Source organism: Phasianus colchicus, chromosome 21 (genome assembly GCF_987193195.1).
Source record: "Phasianus colchicus chromosome 21, bPhaCol1.hap1.1, whole genome shotgun sequence".
NCBI lineage: Eukaryota > Metazoa > Chordata > Aves > Galliformes > Phasianidae > Phasianus > Phasianus colchicus.
This window is the reverse complement of record NC_143456.1, coordinates 10,482,602-10,499,384: the sequence shown is the minus strand read 5'-3', so window position 1 is coordinate 10,499,384 and position 16,783 is coordinate 10,482,602. Positions and strand designations below refer to the sequence as shown.

The following is a 16,783-nucleotide window of genomic DNA, read 5'->3' as shown; positions in this document are numbered from 1 at the left end:
AGCTTCTCCATGAAACCTGACTCTTCTTATTTTCTTTGCAGGTGTACACTGCAGTTTGTGCCTGATGGCAGTGAACCAGGGTTTTGCCATCCCACAGCACTCATTCTGCCCTACTCAGCCAAGAGCCAGAGCCAGGTGTGTGCCAGGTGCGAGGGACATGGCCACGCTTTGGCTTTGTGCACTTTGATGCTGTTGGACTTGAGGTGTGGGGAGGGAGAAGCTTTCGAGGGAAGTGTCTACAACTGCCCAAGAGGCAGTGAGTTTTGGTGCCTGCAGAGAAGGACCTCTGAAGGAGCAAACTACAATAATTGTGATCGCTAATCATCACATCTCAGTACTGTATAACCTGATTTTTCTATGGGAAGTCCACAGTATGCTCTTGATCTTTAAGTAATGATCTGTAGTGTATTAAATATTGAGAATTGGAGTGTTGCCTTATAAACTAACCCTGGAAATCTCAGTAATGGGAGAGGAATAGGGGCCTGCAGCTGGTGGCAGTGCTGGACACTGAGTGGCTGTGTCAGAGCTCAGTGCAGGGCAGGGGCAGTTTTGGGCATGCTGCACAAATCACATCGGTTTGTTGGGATGGGTTGGATCGCCCATCTTGAGCAGCTCATTCTGTACCCATTTTCCTCCTTTTCCTTCTGCATGCCCACCTTTTCTCCATGATTTACTGCACTTGTGAAGCCTATTTGAGCATGTAATAAGCAATGGTAACAGTGAGCTGAAACCAGCAATTTTTCTCCCTGTCTCCTCCCTGTCTGGCCACGCTCTGCAGAGGAGCAGCGTCGCAGGGCGATGCTGCAGGCAGGGAGTCGTGCCTCAGCCGAGATGGCTGCCCGAGGCAGGGCCCCAACTCAGCATGTGCTGGGCCTGTTCCTCAGGTCTGGCACAGTCTGCCTCTAGCACTTGTAGACACAGAACTACAAGACCAGTGGACCTACAGGAATTCAGGCCTAGGGGATTGATAGGAAAACACATTCAATTCCCTTCAGCTGCTTAAAGGTCTCATACTGAACAGCCAGCTTCTAACAGCAGTGGCAGGCTCTCCCTGCTGCGCTGCCCTTCACCACCAGAACCTGTGCTGGAGCACAGCAGGACCTGCTGGCAGCCGCAGCCACTGGGAGCTGTGAGGTAGGCCCGTGGGAATGGTGAGCGTTCCTGGTCAGCATGAGGGCAGCTGCAAACGTGTGCTGACCCCACGAGTGATGTGAAGCAGGAGGTGCAGGTCACAGGGAGGGCACGCAGGGACAGGCTGCGTGTTGTGGAGCTGCACGAGGCCGGGCTGCAGAGTGCTGGGCCTGCACCGGGCCTGCCTGATGGGCCTCAGCCCCTGTTGGCTCTGGCCCGACCTGCAGCAGAGATGCTGGCAGCTGGAAGTTGCATGGAGCTCGAGGAGCCCTGCTTGTGCTTCTGCCCAGGAAGGTCTGGGCTGGTGCCGCTGCGTGAGGCCTCTCAGGAAGGTGTGTGGATGAAAGTACTGCTTTTCTGAAGACGCACATAGAAAATATCACTAAAAACTTCTGCTAGGACTAGCTGCTGTACAGGGTGTGCTGTTTTCTTATTGTGTTTCTTAAGGGAAATAAGGAATTATTTTCACATTAGATATCTACTGTCAATAAGATGTGAACTGAATGGTGAATCGGGCCCCTGGAGGAAATTGCCTTGTCAGAGTGTGTAAAGATCTGTGAGAGCATTGTATCATCACTGCTGTGTGACTGCATTATAGGGTAAAAAGAGCCATTCTTATTTTGTTTCTGCATCCTACTTTCTTTCTTTTTTTTTTTTTTCTCTTTCCATCTATCTGTTTGTTAATAATAAAGAAAATACATTCTACAGAAATTAAAGCTGTGATCCAGTAGGATATTTAAACACGTACCCGACTTTCAGGTGCAGTAGTAGGTCAGCTGGCTTCCTGAAATTGCATTTATTAGAAACCATATTTTTTCTTTGTAAAATCCAGCTGGGGAAAACCTATAAGTCTTAACTTGTGTATATAAAAATGAAGGCTATCAGAAGATGAGGGGAGACCCATCAGAGCAAACATTCAGTACATTTGCTTTGGCTGAATAGGAAACCAGGAATGTGCCTTAAAATGAAATTCACCTCTTTTAAGAACCAGTAATTTCAACTTACCGTTGGCTCTGTCTTGAGGATTTTTTTCTGGAGCCTTCTGCTGACCTCTACCAAACTCCTACTCTACTACTCCTAAATAGTATTTAAACTGCACCAGGCTGAGTGGTGCAGTTGGCATGCTCAAGTGAAGGGATGCTACCCAGAGGGACCTGGACAGGCTTGAGAGATGGGCCCATGTCAACCTCATGAAGTTCAACAAGGCTAAGTGCAAGGTCAAGGCAATCTGAAGCACAGATACAGCTTGGGCAGAGAAAAGGTTCCAAAAAGACCTTATAGTGGCCTTCTGGTACCTGAAGGGGGACTAAAGGAAAGCTGGGGAGGGGCTTTTTGTAAGGGCAGATAGCAACAGGATGAAGGGAAGTGGTTATAAACTAGAAGAGGGTAGATTTAGACTGGATAACAGGAAGAAAATCTTCACTGTGAGGATTGTGAGACACTGGAACAGGTTGCCCAGCGAGGTTGTGAATGCCTCCTCCCTTGAAGCATTCAAGGCCAGGCTGGATGGGGCTTTGAGCCACCTGGTCTAGAGAGTGGTATCCGTACCTATAGCAGGAAGTTAGAACTAGATGATCTTAAAGGTCCCTTCCAACTCAAACCATTCTATGATTCTCTGATTCTCTCATTCCATGATTCAGAGCAGGTGCTCCATGTGAAAATATTAGCAATCTACTAAATATTTATGAGGTCAAAACAAGCACTTGTCTTACTTCTCAGAGTTCTAAGTTTCAAAGCTCTCAAACTGAGCAGCTACCTGTAGAGAGGTTGCTCCTGGTGAGGGGCCAGGACACGGGCATGGGTAGCAGTGCCAGCAGTCACCAGCGCAGAGCTTTACAGAAAGTGCCAGAATGAAGGAGAGTGCTGTTCATTGCAAAGAGCTTGTGCCCTCTCCTAAGAGAAGCGAAGGTCTTCTTTTGAAGCAGTCAAAGACAGGTTGATTTCTTCAGCCCTTGAGCTCATGAGCTTCATTCACAACATATCTTCCAAAGCAGGGCTTATCTGGGGTAAATGAAGAGTGGTTCTCTCTGTTGGTGATGAGAAGACAAGCACTCCTCTTGACTGGATTGCTCCTGTATAGCAGTCCTGTAGATAGCTCTGCTGTCTCTGCATTGCAGGCTGAGTGCACATCAAGCACTCCAAAATTTATTTTCCAGCTTTACAGCTGGAATGGGAACAAATTCAATTTCAGAAAATTCCATTTAATATAAGAAGCAACTTTGCTATGAGGGTGGTTAAATCCTGGCACAGTTGCCCTGAGAAACTGTGTGGTTTCCATCCTCTATGATGCCCAGAGCCCGTCTGGACTTGGTCCTGGGCAACCTACTCAAGCTTACTTAAAACAGATGAGGATTTGCACATCCCTCTCACACTCATCAAACCAAGCTGTTCCATGCTGACAAGCACCCACTCAACTCCCCAGCCAGAACACCTCCCTGACAAAACCCCAGCACACCTTACGGGGTGGGCAGCCACTGCCATCCTGGTGGCAAACAAATGGCTTCTGCTAATGAAGTCTTGTCAGGCTTTAATTCCTTGTAAATGCAATCTTGGGTTGTTTGTCAGCATGCTGAACACAGAATGGGCAAAGTGATCACGTCCTTGTTCCCTGGCCTGCCTTGTAAATCAGGGAGGTGACATGTTTTCCATCTCCAGGGGATAGCTTGTAGAACAGATGGAGGTTGCAGAGTACAGATGACATTGAAAGACTCATTTGAAAATCTCCCCCGTATTAAGTTGGATGTTGACCCAGAGAATGAGTGATTGTGCAACTGTGAGTGTCCCAGTGATTTAGGATCAAAAATGACAATTTAAAAACATGGATCTGGAGAATGCTACTTCGCTTAGGCTCCTAAAAGACACATTTCTAAAGGTCTAAAGCCACTGTATAGGACTGTCTGATATTTTAAAAGTGTCATTCACTGCCTGCTGGTACTTTTGCATATCAATGAAGTCATGGGTATAGATTAGAAATACCATAAGAATTAGGCTGGAAAATAAAGTCTAAAACCCACAGTTGCTTAGGTGGTCCTGTACACTTCAGGGCAGATTTCAAATTGGTAAGATATCTACACCTGTTTCAGTACCTTCACATCTGCACTGAAGTGCTCTGTGACAGAGGGGGATAGGGCTGTCCCATAGCTAACAGGGCTTTCCCAGTCAAGAGCCAGCTGTGAAACCATGCTCACCCCTGCAATATGCAGCTCACAGCTCAGGGTTCTGCCTGCCTGCAGAGCAGCCAGCACTGCAACACTGAGCATTAATGCAGGCATGACATCCATGTCAGCTGAAGAGAAAATTTCATTATGTTCCCAGAGCTGAAGAGGTTTTGTTCTGCTGAGATGGTCTGCAGGCTGCACCAGCCCAAACACAGCCACTTCCACAGGCTGCATCTATTACTTCTCTGCACGCATGCAGTGTTCCATCAAAGCACAACATGCTCTATAAACCACCAGCCAATGGGAAAAAGCACCTTTCCAGGAGTGACAAAGATGCTCCTGCTGCAGCCTGAGAGCAGCCAATGCTCCTAGCAGTGAGCAGCACCCGGCAGTTGCAGGTGCACTTTAGAAGAACCATCATGTAGCTGGGTATTGCGACAACACACCAGCTCTCAAACATACATATATCATGGCTTTCATCTGCACAGACAAGAATGCTTTGTGAACAGAAATGGAAACTGATGACTTTAAAACAGCGCATATAGTTCCAGGAAGAAAGGGAGTGTGGAATTCTGGCCCAGCTCAGCCAGGCAGTTCTGCTTTGCATCCATGGAAACAGCCTGCCTGAGATTTGCCAGCATTTGTTTTTCACCAGGATTTTTATGACCACGTAGTCGTCAAATGCTGTGTAATCAGTCAGTGTTTGCTGCTCAGATGCCGTGCTTTCTGCTGGAGACACCGTGCCCTGCACAGTGGGGTTGTGGCAGCCGCCCTGCTAGCGGCTGGAGCCAATGGCAGTCAAGAGCTGAGGGGAGCCTCAGGGCTTGGGACGTGTCTCTGGGATCCATAGGGGGCTTCAGCTCAGTGGCACTGCAGATATTTTATTTTTGGAGTAATTTTTCGGAAGAATGAGTTAGCTGTTTTGAAAGTGCTTTTCAGGGGCAGTGGTGCTGGCCTGAGGAGAATGCAGGTATGGTGCAGGAAAGCCAGGGAAACTGGGACTCCCTTTCATCTGTCCTATTCTTGAAGGCCAATTTTCTTCCCCTGCTTGATGTAATTGTCATGTTGTCAATCTAATATTCCAACTTTATGAAGAACAACAAATCAATACTCTTTTTTGAAAACTGCTGATTAGTTAATTGCTGGTGTCTGCCTGCATGCTACGGTTGTATTAGATGTCAGCAGTAATTAATTTCTAAAGGAAATTGCTCTTGCTGATTTTTGAGCACTAGGTCGGTTGCCCTCATTGCTGAACATTCATCAGAGGAACCTTGCGTAGCTCTGTGATGGGCGCAGCTCGGCCCAGCAGGGCAAGGGGTGCAAAGGAGATGCATCTGCACCGCAGCTCTGGGAGATCTCACAGTGTGCCCAAGCGAAGTATGCTCCTTTGGCCTCCAAAAAAAAAGTGAAAATGCATGCAGATAACTGAGATAGAGATGTGTATTCCTTTGGGACAGCAAACAAAAAATCACCAAAATAGAAAATAATTTGCAAAATCCCCTTCTGCTACTTTACCAAAACCATTGCTCTTGGATCATAGGTACTTTGAAGCCAGATAAAGCCTCAGCTTTTCTGGCTGGCATACAAACTGTTTCTTGTTAACAACCAATCAGAGCCCAGCTCTCATCAGTCTATAGAGTACTCTAGGATAAATAGGAGGGAAGTCACCTATCCTCTTCTCCTTTATCCTCACCAGTGATAAACATAATGTGTTTCTGGAAGTTTTACCTCGATCAGTTCTCTTCCCCAAAGGTCGAGTGAGGCAGTTCACTGATTACTCACCTGGTACCTTCTGAGCTGGCTCAAAAGGTTCACCAGATAGGGATCTTTAGGACTGAATTCTGTGCTCTTAATGCAGTCTCTCCTTAACAGTACACTTGGAGCCTTCTCTTGTATGTAGCAGATATACAATTCTTCCATCTATATAATCTTTCATCCTGAAGCATGCACTTAAGCTATCTCTTATGGGTACAGGAATGAAATATAGTACCATTTTACCTGCTGGTGAAGTGCAGCCTCCCCTGGGACTAGAAGCTGCAGCTGCTCAGTGATGCAGAGATTGAGGGAGGCACAGCTACAGCAGCTCGTCCTCCCAGCTGCAATGTGGGTATTTGGGAATACAAGGATACAATTAAGCAAACTGGAGTTAAGCCAGGACACCAGCACTAGCAGTGTCAAAAACTCCGGTGTTACCAGAGGTCCCAATTCACTGTGATTCTGACAACTTTACAGCTTAATAAATGACACAAACAGCCCTGAAACATCTGTATAGCACCAGTGTGAGCTTCAAGCTGGTGACATACCTGCAGGTTGGCCTCATTACTAGCATGTGCTGAGGTCCCCTGGAACAGTGGCAGAAGGGAAGAACACTGCCTGTGATTTACAGTCATACTTTAGAAACAGCCCTTCCTGAAATACTTCAGGGAAAATTCTAGGGAAACTTCAGCTCTCTCAGTTGTTCAAATGATTTATTTATTTAGTTTCTTAATCTGTTAAGATTTTTCCTCTACCTTCACCTGTTACTTCAGGATTATTTCTACAAAATCACTGGAATGTCTTGGGGCATGAATGTATTATAATGCAAGCAGCATTTATTTACTCTATTTTACTGAGAAGTAACAGGTCCTTGTCCAGTGATGCCCACTGCAGTAAATATAAGTCTGAGGGTTCAGCTGTCAATTTCCAGCACGGCAGGGGGAAGTCGGGAACGGTGTATGGATGGGAGATGACTTTAGCCTTGATTTCCTGCTCGTTTTACTGCATGTGCTGTTTTGGATACTTTTCCTTATCCTGACATTTCTGTTCTTTCTGCAGCTTCTCTGCTGCACTGCAAGGTGAGAGGACTTCAACTTGGAGGTGCATCTTCTCAGGCTCTGGAAACACATCTCCTGCTGCAGGAGCACTGCATGTCCATTTACAGCTTCTGGAGGACTCCATTAAACTTACTTCCATGTTGGAGCTCTGTTTGACGAAGAGGGGAAAAAGTTCCTGAAGACTGCAAGCCCTGGTTGCTGCAGCAGCTTCTTCTTCCTTCAGAAGGCTGCCTCTACCCTGCATGGGGAAGCGGTCCTGCTGTCTGAGGTGCTCCACCCTGCTGGATGCCGGTGGAGATGGGGTAAGCACAAGTAAATCTGTAGTGAGCTTTGGAAAATTTATAGTGAAGCTAATTTGGGCCAAGTTTGATAGCTTGGTTTCTGAGTTTTATTTATTTATATATGTAAATTGTACTTGCAGCTACCTTCCTGCTCAAACCTTTGAAGTGTCAGGAATTTCAATCCCTCTACTGCTGGGGAAAATGCAAGATATTGGTTATGTATCCTGAGTAGTGAATGTTGGTGACAAATCTGCATTGGTGAATGGTTTTGGTTTGCTGTCATTCTGCTGGGTGCCACATAAACATTCCTCTGGGAACTCACACAGGCTTCCTGTGTGGCTGAGATACCTTATTTGCCGCTTTTGATGTTCTCTCTTCATAAATGCTGTGATAGTGGCACAGACTGAACTTTGCCTGTTCTCTCAGCTCCTAAAAACTCCTCAGTGTGGGGCTGCTGCAGTCTCCCAGCACAATTCTAGAAGATGTGCCTTTGTGTGCCTCATCCCCTGATGCAGACAGAGCTCTGCAGCCAGAACAGCGCCTCGTGGTGATGCAGGGTGACAGAGAGAGGATTGGCTGGGGCCTGTACAAGGTGCAGTTGCAGCTGCACAGGGAGCTTTAGGCATGAAGGAGTGCACAGTGTAACCACAGATCAGGTCTGCATGGTGCTTATTCTGGTCAGAGAGCTGCTTCTTTGTCGAAACATTTTTGGACAGAGGAAGGTAGAGTGGTGCTAAATGTTCTGACCATTTGTTTAAAAGCAATTTGAATTGCAAGGCTCAAGCATTCTGGTAGAATATTTTTCAGTAAATCTTGAATGTGGCAGTTACATTTTCTATACCATGTGGGAAAAAGGATTACAGTATTTACTGCAGAGACAGGAAGATTGATTCTCACTTGGAAAATCTGCCAGATTTCTTGATTTAGAGAACCAATAATTGGTGGAGTTCTTAGACTTGATTTATATCATGTTTCTTTTTTTCTTTTCCCTGCTTGTTCTTATGATAACATGGACTAGTCTTATTCTGAATGATTTTTTTTTGTTTGTTTGTTTAAATGAATATTGTTTTCTTTGGATACTGAAGTCAAAACTCTGTTCTCTAATACCTGCTTGTTTGCAGTAATGGGACTCAATTTCACTTGCATGAGGTCTAAACAAGGTTGCTATGCTTTACAGAGAGACAACCCACACTTTTCTGTGCTGGAGACAGGCACGCTTTTTCAAAAAACAACAATCCCTCCCAAGGACATAATCTGAAAGCTTTACAGTCATGTAAGCAATCTAAGCTCTTCAGTGCATTTCTTCCAAAGCACTTCAGACCTGCTCCTACATTTGCAGATAATTTGCCACAAGAGAAGGTGAGTCGCCCCAGCATGGGCTGGGGTCCACAGAGTGGGCTGCCCTGTGGCTGTGCTGCTCCGTGCCCTGCAGCAGGAAGGTCCCATGCAGCCTGAAAGAGCTGCTGTGCAGCTATATGGGCTGTCAGTCCAGCTCAGGAGTTCCAAGTTTGTCTGGGTGAGTTAAAATGGTAGAAAGTGAGTGCAGAAATGAAGCCATTAGAGATGAAGAATATTAAAAGAATAATTGATACTCTGACATTATTGCTACTGCAAGCATCTTAGATCACCAAATTAATACATGACACTTCTATATTATAACTGGTTCTGTATAATCAATTATATGAGAAACTTCCTTTTTGGTGCCCTGCTTTCTGCCCTTTCGAGTCAGGCTCTCAGTGCCTGTAAATAGCTTGAGCCAATGTGGAGCTTTTCCTCCAAAAACCCTTGCGCATTGGGCTCTTCTGTCTTCTCTCTTTCCCTTATTAATTAATGTTAAGAAAAATGCCCTTAAATAAGATTTGTTACTTTCAAAAATGAATTTGCCAGCTCTTGTTCCTGTTTTCTGGGACTTTGAGCAAAGTGCCTTACAGTGGCTGACAGTCTGCTTAAAGATGGACACACAGCTTTGAATTGCTTAAAATTAATCTTCCAGCATTAGAAATGCCCATAAAAATTCACACTTGTTTTCAAATTTTGAAGGGGAGTTTTGTTTTGTGTTCTGCTATTCAGATATCATATAGTTGAGTAGCACCAGTCAAAGTGAGAAATAAATGAATGTACAAAATTTTGGTCTAATTACATTGGTATTGGATTGCAGGTGAAGCATTAAATTGATTTGGAAAAAAAAATCTTTGCAAGTTTCTAGTATTGATGAAAAGGTCGTTATGAATTTGTAGTGAAGTCTGCTTCTGTGCAGTGAGGTCAAATGAAGACGAAAGCAGTATTTGTGCCTCCAGGGTCTGAGTGAAACTGTACGTCAGCATAATGCTGAATGGCACAGGCATGAGTTCAGCCTAACATCACGTAGCTTTCAGCTAATGAGAAGACTTTTAAATTTGTCTCATTAAATCCTTAGTGCTCTTTTAACAATAAATTAATATATAATTAACACAGACAGTCTTACTCAATCCATATGAGAGAGCTTACTCGAGACAATTGAAATTTTAATTGCAGATGTTACTAAGGGCCTCTTCCTGTGCCAGTAATTGCGATTGCTCACTCACTAAATGCGTCAGATCTGGAAAGGGTAAAACCCGCTGGGCACAGGTGTCCAACTTCTGGGTGTGTCTGGGCTGCACTGGGAGAAATTGTCTTGGGCTGCATAAACATAGGTCACTCCAAAAGTAATACCTCCTATTTATTCCCATGGAAACAACAACAGGTACAAAGAGTAAAATAACACTGTTTGATGGAGCAAATTCCTGGCTACAAAGTACTATTTTGCCACATAATCACCGCTGTAAGCTATGCATTTTTTCCAGCAATGAACAAGATGAGCAATGAGCAATGCTACGCTTGTAAAAATCTGTACCAGCAGAAGTGACCAGTTGTTGCAGTTGTCGCTGCACCACCCACAGCCTCACAGTTCTGATGGTCAGTGGTTGGTCTCTACAAACATTCAGTAAGTGCTGATGAATGTCAGTGGGTGCATGGGGGAATTCAGTTCCATGGCTTTGCTCCATGTGCACTTCCACGTCACACACCCCTGTGTCAGACAGCCCCTCTGCTGCCGTCTGTCGCACGGCAACAAAATGTAAGGGGATATCGGTGGGAAGGTTCGGCTCTGCTTCCATCGCACCGACATCCGCCTCTGATGTCACTGGCCAACGTCGTAAAGTAGGAGGCATTCGTTTTGGAGCAGCCCTCAGTAAACACATGATATAGTTAATGCATATAAGGTAATAAAACTTGTTTTACATTTTAATGGTTTTTATTGAAACATACAAAGGAGCACAAGAAAAAACTAAAACTAGTGGGATACATGACCTTGCTTTTGTGAAACTAATGCATCAGTCTGGTTCAGTGGCACTGCCTGCAATTCTTAGTAAGTTCCCAAGGTGTTCATCAGAGATTTTTGATGAAATTTTTCTCCTCTTGTACTTCATCCTTCAAAACAATTGTTCACCAAAAAGCAATGACACAAATAAGGTGTGACTGTGAAGTGAGGGATGCTTCTTTCTGGTAAGAGTGGTCTAATGCAAGTCTGGTAAAGAGACATGATCATATTTTTAATTGCAACTCTGTACATTCCATTTGAAAATGCACAAGTTTTGCATTTGTATTAACTGAAAACTGAGTCACAGATAAGTCAAACAATTGATGCTTTTTTCATCAGTCTTGAAACATATTCCTTTGTCAAAATGGGAAGCACAGCATCATATTCTTTGCTGTTCACAGGACTGTATTTAGCCAGTGCCTCAAAATCCATGAAGTTCTTTGCCATCACCCGAGCTGGCGCACACCGCACCCTGGGCTCAGGTGCCCAGATGGTCTTCACAGTGCTCTGCCATTCGATCAGCACTGCAGCGCTGAGCCAGGCTGCTCTGCACAGCACGGGGTGGACGTGCTTGCCATCAGCTGCTGTTTGGTTGGCATCTCTCTCACCCTGAAACCAAACCAGTAGTTCGTATTGAATCATTTCACTTTTGAGTACTACTTGTGGTTTGTTGCTGATATATCAAGTGCTTTGCACATGGCTTCCTCACCTGCAGGAACGACTCCGGGTGGGCAGTGCATGCAGGGCTGGCACCAGGGAGCACCATAGACATCCCCAGAAAGCTGTATTTGCCCTGAGTCCTGGCAGCCACATCACCCCTCTCCAATGCTAATGAGGACAGACTAGCTCCTCTTGCTGGCCTGAGTGGCAGCTCTCACTTTTCCTAATTTAGACCTCTACTGGAGTCTCAATGCCGGGGATCTTGGCAGCATCTTTGCTCTGAGCAGTTTGCTTTTAACTCCTCTCTCTTGTATCTAAACCTGCCTCTCTCCATCTTCATTACTTTGACAGGAATGCTGAATTAGTTGACCTTGTGCTGGCTGGTTGTTGGTTTTTTTATATATTATTTTTAATACAAAACAAACAAGCAAACAAATAAACAACAACAACAACAAAAAAACCAGTTTTTTTGTATCTTATTCAGCTGCAGATCAGTTCCTGCTGGATGCTACATGAATGCCAGACAGGCTTATTCCTACATTGCCTTTCCCAACAGCACCTTTCTGTGCAAGTACCTTTAGCTGTGGTAGTGCCACGGGGTCTCTGGGATAAGCCACAGCAACTCCAGGTTCTGGAGTCCTCCCCAATAGAGCCTCAGGGTTGAACTGCAGCTGCCCCATCCCCACATCCTCACCCGTCACAAGAAAACAGGAGACGCTGAAATAAAGCAAGCAAATGCAAAAACAGATGGAAGCACCTCAAGGTCACTTCCTTGTTTTCCTGTCTTCATTACTCAGGCAAGCAAAAAGAAGCATTTTCTAGCTACAGCTGCTATCTTTTTTTTTCATCATCTTCCTCTTGATGAATATATTCAGATTACGTGCAAGAAATTTTTTTAAAAAATCATCTATAGTGCTTGAAGGTAGAGGTCAAGATAACATCTGCCTTTCCTACTTTATCTTATATTTACCAGTGTAAAAATCATGCACAGGAAACATCTGCTATGGAAATAACTTCAGAAGTGCAGAAGCCCAGCTCTGAGTCAGAGCATCCTGAGGTAACTTGTCATTATAGCTGTTTGCTTTTCCTTTGCTGCAGTGAGCCATGCTATCCCTTAAATTTCTCCATTCAAACAGTTCTCTGTTCTGCAAGTCAATGAGGAGCACTGGACCTGCAGGCCAGCCTGTCAGACCAAGTTTCACAGAAAGAGTGGGTGACAGGGCTGTGGCTGCCTGGGGCAGGATGTCATCCTTGTGCTGTTCTGGCACACCTCACCCACAGAGGGGGCAATTGGCAGCAGGTTTAGGAATGAGTGACTGGTGTGGGCACCAAAACCTGGCCTTTCTCAGTGTGTGTATTTGTCAGCCGGGGTCAGCCATCCTAACCCCACTGGGGGTGAACGCCGAGGCAAGGGTTAATGCTCCCAGTCAGGCTTTGTTATATTTCTCTGTTCCAGTACTGCAGGCATTGCTGCATGATCATTGATTTTGTAAGAGTTACTAAACTGCTACACTTACTGAATCATTTGGTGTTTTATCATATCCAATAGCAACAAGTACATTTTAGAAATAACATCTTTCCTATTCTTTCACAGCTCATGTATTCAGATTTATTTCTGGCACTCAAAATGTCAGAAAGATCCAGCCAATACAAAGGTTTCTCCTTACCCTTTTACAGGAGCACACACAGACCAAGGTTTTCAAAAGACTTGATTCAGGCTTCCACGCTCACCACTAAAAACTTAATGTCTCAGTGTTACAAAGAGCCTGCATTGCCAAGGCACTGATTCAAGTATGCCGTTGTCCCAGACATACACAGCAGTCTCCTCTGCAAACTCTTATATGCCAGGGCTTACTACTACAGTAAGAGCAAAACCAGATGTTCTCAGCTGTAGTTCTAACTGCCTTATAAAGGAGTCAAAAATTGGTACCTGCAGAAAAACAGATGCACAGAGAGGGAAAATGACATTGTTCAAAGTCAGCCACTGGACCATTGACAAGTAGGAACAGATGTAGTGGACAAATATGTCTGTGGGGAAAACTGTCTCCTTCACCATCAACCAAGAACATCCTCTTGTAGTGTGAAGTTCATGTTCCTGGCAGAACAATGCCAGGCAGTAGCTTGGTCGAAGAACTGTCCTGGTCACTTACCAGGACAGGAGGTGAGGAGCACTCAGCACCATTTCCTCCTGGCTGCTGATGTTTGCAGAGACCCAGGGGACATACACAAGGCTTGTGGAAGCCATTGACTTGAGCGGGATCTTCTGGCCCGCTGGAAGTTCTCTGCTCCCTTGGTGCAGCCCGATTTGGGGCTCAAAGCACAACAAAAGTTTATCTGGGGCTTCAAGTGTTTATTCCAAGCGAATGTTCCACAATGGCTTTTGTTATTTGTTTATCTGTATGATGGCTGTGACTGAAGGACTTTACCACCTATTTTTGTTGCTGCTGTTATTGCTATTGTTGTTTGTAATTCACATAATTTATTTTGTAAATTATCAGTTACTTAGTAAACATATCTTTGAGGATAGATTTGTCCTGAAGAATAGCACTTAATTAGAAATAATCCTTAGCCACTCAGCTCAAGTAACATTCCAGAACTGGAAGTCTCTCACAGAAAGACCAATTGTGACTATTAAAAGGGATTTGGAGGAGGAGGCAAGAATGACATTTTCAAATATTCCACAAAGTTGAAGACTTAACCAGCAATATCAATGAATCCCTTCACAGGCTCCCAACCTCATTTTGCTTTGTGTTAAAAGATTCTTGGCTGCATTTTAATTGTGTACATAATAATATTGATATTTAGCAATTGCTTTTATCACCTTCCACCTTAGTCAGCATCACAAAAGACAGCTCGGACTAACTGGGAATTAATTTTCTGACTAATATTTCTTCTAATCTCCTGAGAGGACCCGATACAGCAGCAAATCAAGGATCAAACAGCCCATTTCATTGATCCACTTTTTCTCTAGGTTCCATGTCAGCTCCAGTTGAAACGAAACTTGTTTTATCTTGCATTATGAGTGTATGGATTCTGCATTTTCCAAGCTAAGCAGCTGTTCTCACTAGTTCAGGCAGGATGTGCAGTATTACTTGTAATTAAACATGAGACACATAGGAAGCAATGAGATGCCGACCCAGATTCACGAAGACTCATTTGTGCCCATGTGTAAATACTCTCCTTTGCTGAGGGCAGAAAATGATGGCAGAGCTCCAGGGGTGAGGCAGGGCCGCTTCCTTTTAGTGTTACCTAGGCAGGTTTCCAGTGCTCCCAGGCAGCCAACCCCTGTGGTAATCCAGTGGCAGCTGCAGGTTTGGCCCATGGTGAGATGTGGCTGTGCTCGTGGGGCTCAGGGCGGGGGGACAGTGGTCAGGAGGCTGCACACAGCAGCTGCTCGGCAGAGATCACCTCAGCTGGAGCGCTGTGTGGACCCTCAGGGCAGTGCAGGGCTCAGGGTGTTTGCTCAAGGTATTCCTCAGTGTTGGGTTGGCTGGGACAACTGCAGAAACAAGTGTGGAAGCAAACAGCCTCATCTTTTTCTTTGCTGTTTTATTTTTTCTTTTAGTACTTATGTACAGCAATTTTTATAGTTAATACAGTGTTTGTTTTGTCTGCCTGAATTCCCTGCTTGCCATTGATTTAATTGCTTAGTTGGGAGTATGTTAATTGTTTATTGACACTGTTCAGCTCCCATGCTCGGGTTAGAAAATCTTCAGACAGAGCTGTGCCGTGGGCTGGAATCTCAGCCAAGTTGGTGCTCAGTGAGCAGTGAGGTGGCTGTTCCTGCTGCTGTGGGCTGCCAGGGTCTGCCCATTCAGCTGCACCAGTCCAAGTAGCAATGCACATGGCTGGTCTGCATCATCAGTATGTAACTGTCTGCATTTCTTAGGTTCTGTTCACGTGTTGGGTCTATGAAATCTGCACGAGGTACAGTGCGCATTCAGTGCAGATGCTGGTGCTGATCCTGACTGAGCTGTGGGCTGCAGAAGCTGATGGCTGTGCAGTGAAGAGAGGGAAGGAAGGGTTGTCCCTGCAGGATGCTCACTGCAGCCTCTGCTTCAGCCGCTCAGCAGCTGTGCAGCCCTGCTTGTCTCTCTGGATTATGTTTTTGGTGGCATAGCTTCAGTTTGTCACACTGAGCTGCACTTATCGAAGTGGAGCAGAAATGTTTCAGGATTGGCCCTTCTCAAGTCTTCAAAGCCTTTGCTCGTTGCATTGCTTGCTGGTGTCGAATCTATGCCATAAATGGTACCTGTTCTCCGTAACTAACAGCTGTGTCACTTTCCACCTGATCGTTGGGCATCAGCCAGTGCTTTGCCAGCAGTCACAGATAAGTGCCACACGGCCATCTGAAAACCATTTTCTGATATGAAAAACATGTTTTCCTCAATGAGCTTTGAATCAAGCTCTACCAGTTTTAGAGACAGTCAGAAGTGGAAAAGAAGGCCATTTGAAGAGGGAAGAGTGCATGTGTTATAATATCTTTATGCTATATATATAAAGTCTGCTCTGCTGCTCTAATTTAAACATGCACAGCGTGATAGCACAGCCGTGACTGGCCATCAGCTGATTATCTGGTAGCAGGGAAGTTTTAATTTAACCTTTTGCTATTCTGAATGTCTCAGAAGGATTGCTTCTGCTGGATACAGTAATGGTTTTCGTATCACTAAATTTTACTAACCATCTTCACCTCAGTGGGGAGCTAAGAGCTGCAATACCTCACGGTTCAGAGTCGTGTTTCACTGTGAGTCAGCCACCTGCCTCATGCTGCTGGCTGTGTGCAGCTGACCCAGCTGGTGCTGTGCGGAGGTGTCCCCAAGGCCGTGTGCTGGGAGCTGTGCGTCTCCACAGGAAGGCAGCGCAGGAGGCAGTGGGGCTGTGTGGGTGCTGGGCCGTGCTGTGCGTTCCAGTGCGAGTGGGAAATGCCAGCCAGGAGCAGGGAGCTGCAGGCCTGAGCCTGTGGGAAAACACTGCCCAGCAGAAGGAAATCGAATTAATTTTGAAACTCACCACTGTCAGAATAACTGAGTGCACTCCAGGACCCAATTTAATTGAGATAACTGTAACTGAATAGCAAGATTTTCTCTTAGATAACACTTAACTCTTGCAGTTCCTGTCACCGACCCCAAGATGTTTTACAGGCACAGGGCAGTGCTGGAGCAGGGAGGCTGGTGCTGGGAGGCAGGGCACAGTGCAGATCTCTTCCACGCTCCCCCCTCCCGGGCAGTGCTTTGGCCGCTGGGCAGTGGCTGCCGTGTTGCTTTGTGCTTGTTTTGTGCCAGAAATTATCCCTCCTCGGCTCGCAGTGCAAACTCCATCTGGAAAGAAGACAGCAGTGTTAGCAGCGCTCGGCACCATGGCCTGTGAGGGAAGGGACAGTGTCGAATCTGACTGAAACAATGG

General features: G+C 45.5%; 1 long non-coding RNA gene across 1 annotated transcript in view; it reads left to right on the top strand.

Annotated features, from left to right (window-relative positions):
• The first annotated feature begins 286 nt into the window (after positions 1–286).
• LOC116227892 (uncharacterized) overlaps positions 287–16,783 on the top strand; it is a 96,874-nt gene continuing 80,377 nt past the window's right edge. Inside the window, exons 1-2 of the long non-coding RNA XR_016459217.1 lie at positions 287–1,134; positions 7,104–7,404. This is a non-coding gene — a long non-coding RNA (uncharacterized LOC116227892). The remainder of the gene's footprint in view (positions 1,135–7,103; positions 7,405–16,783) is intronic.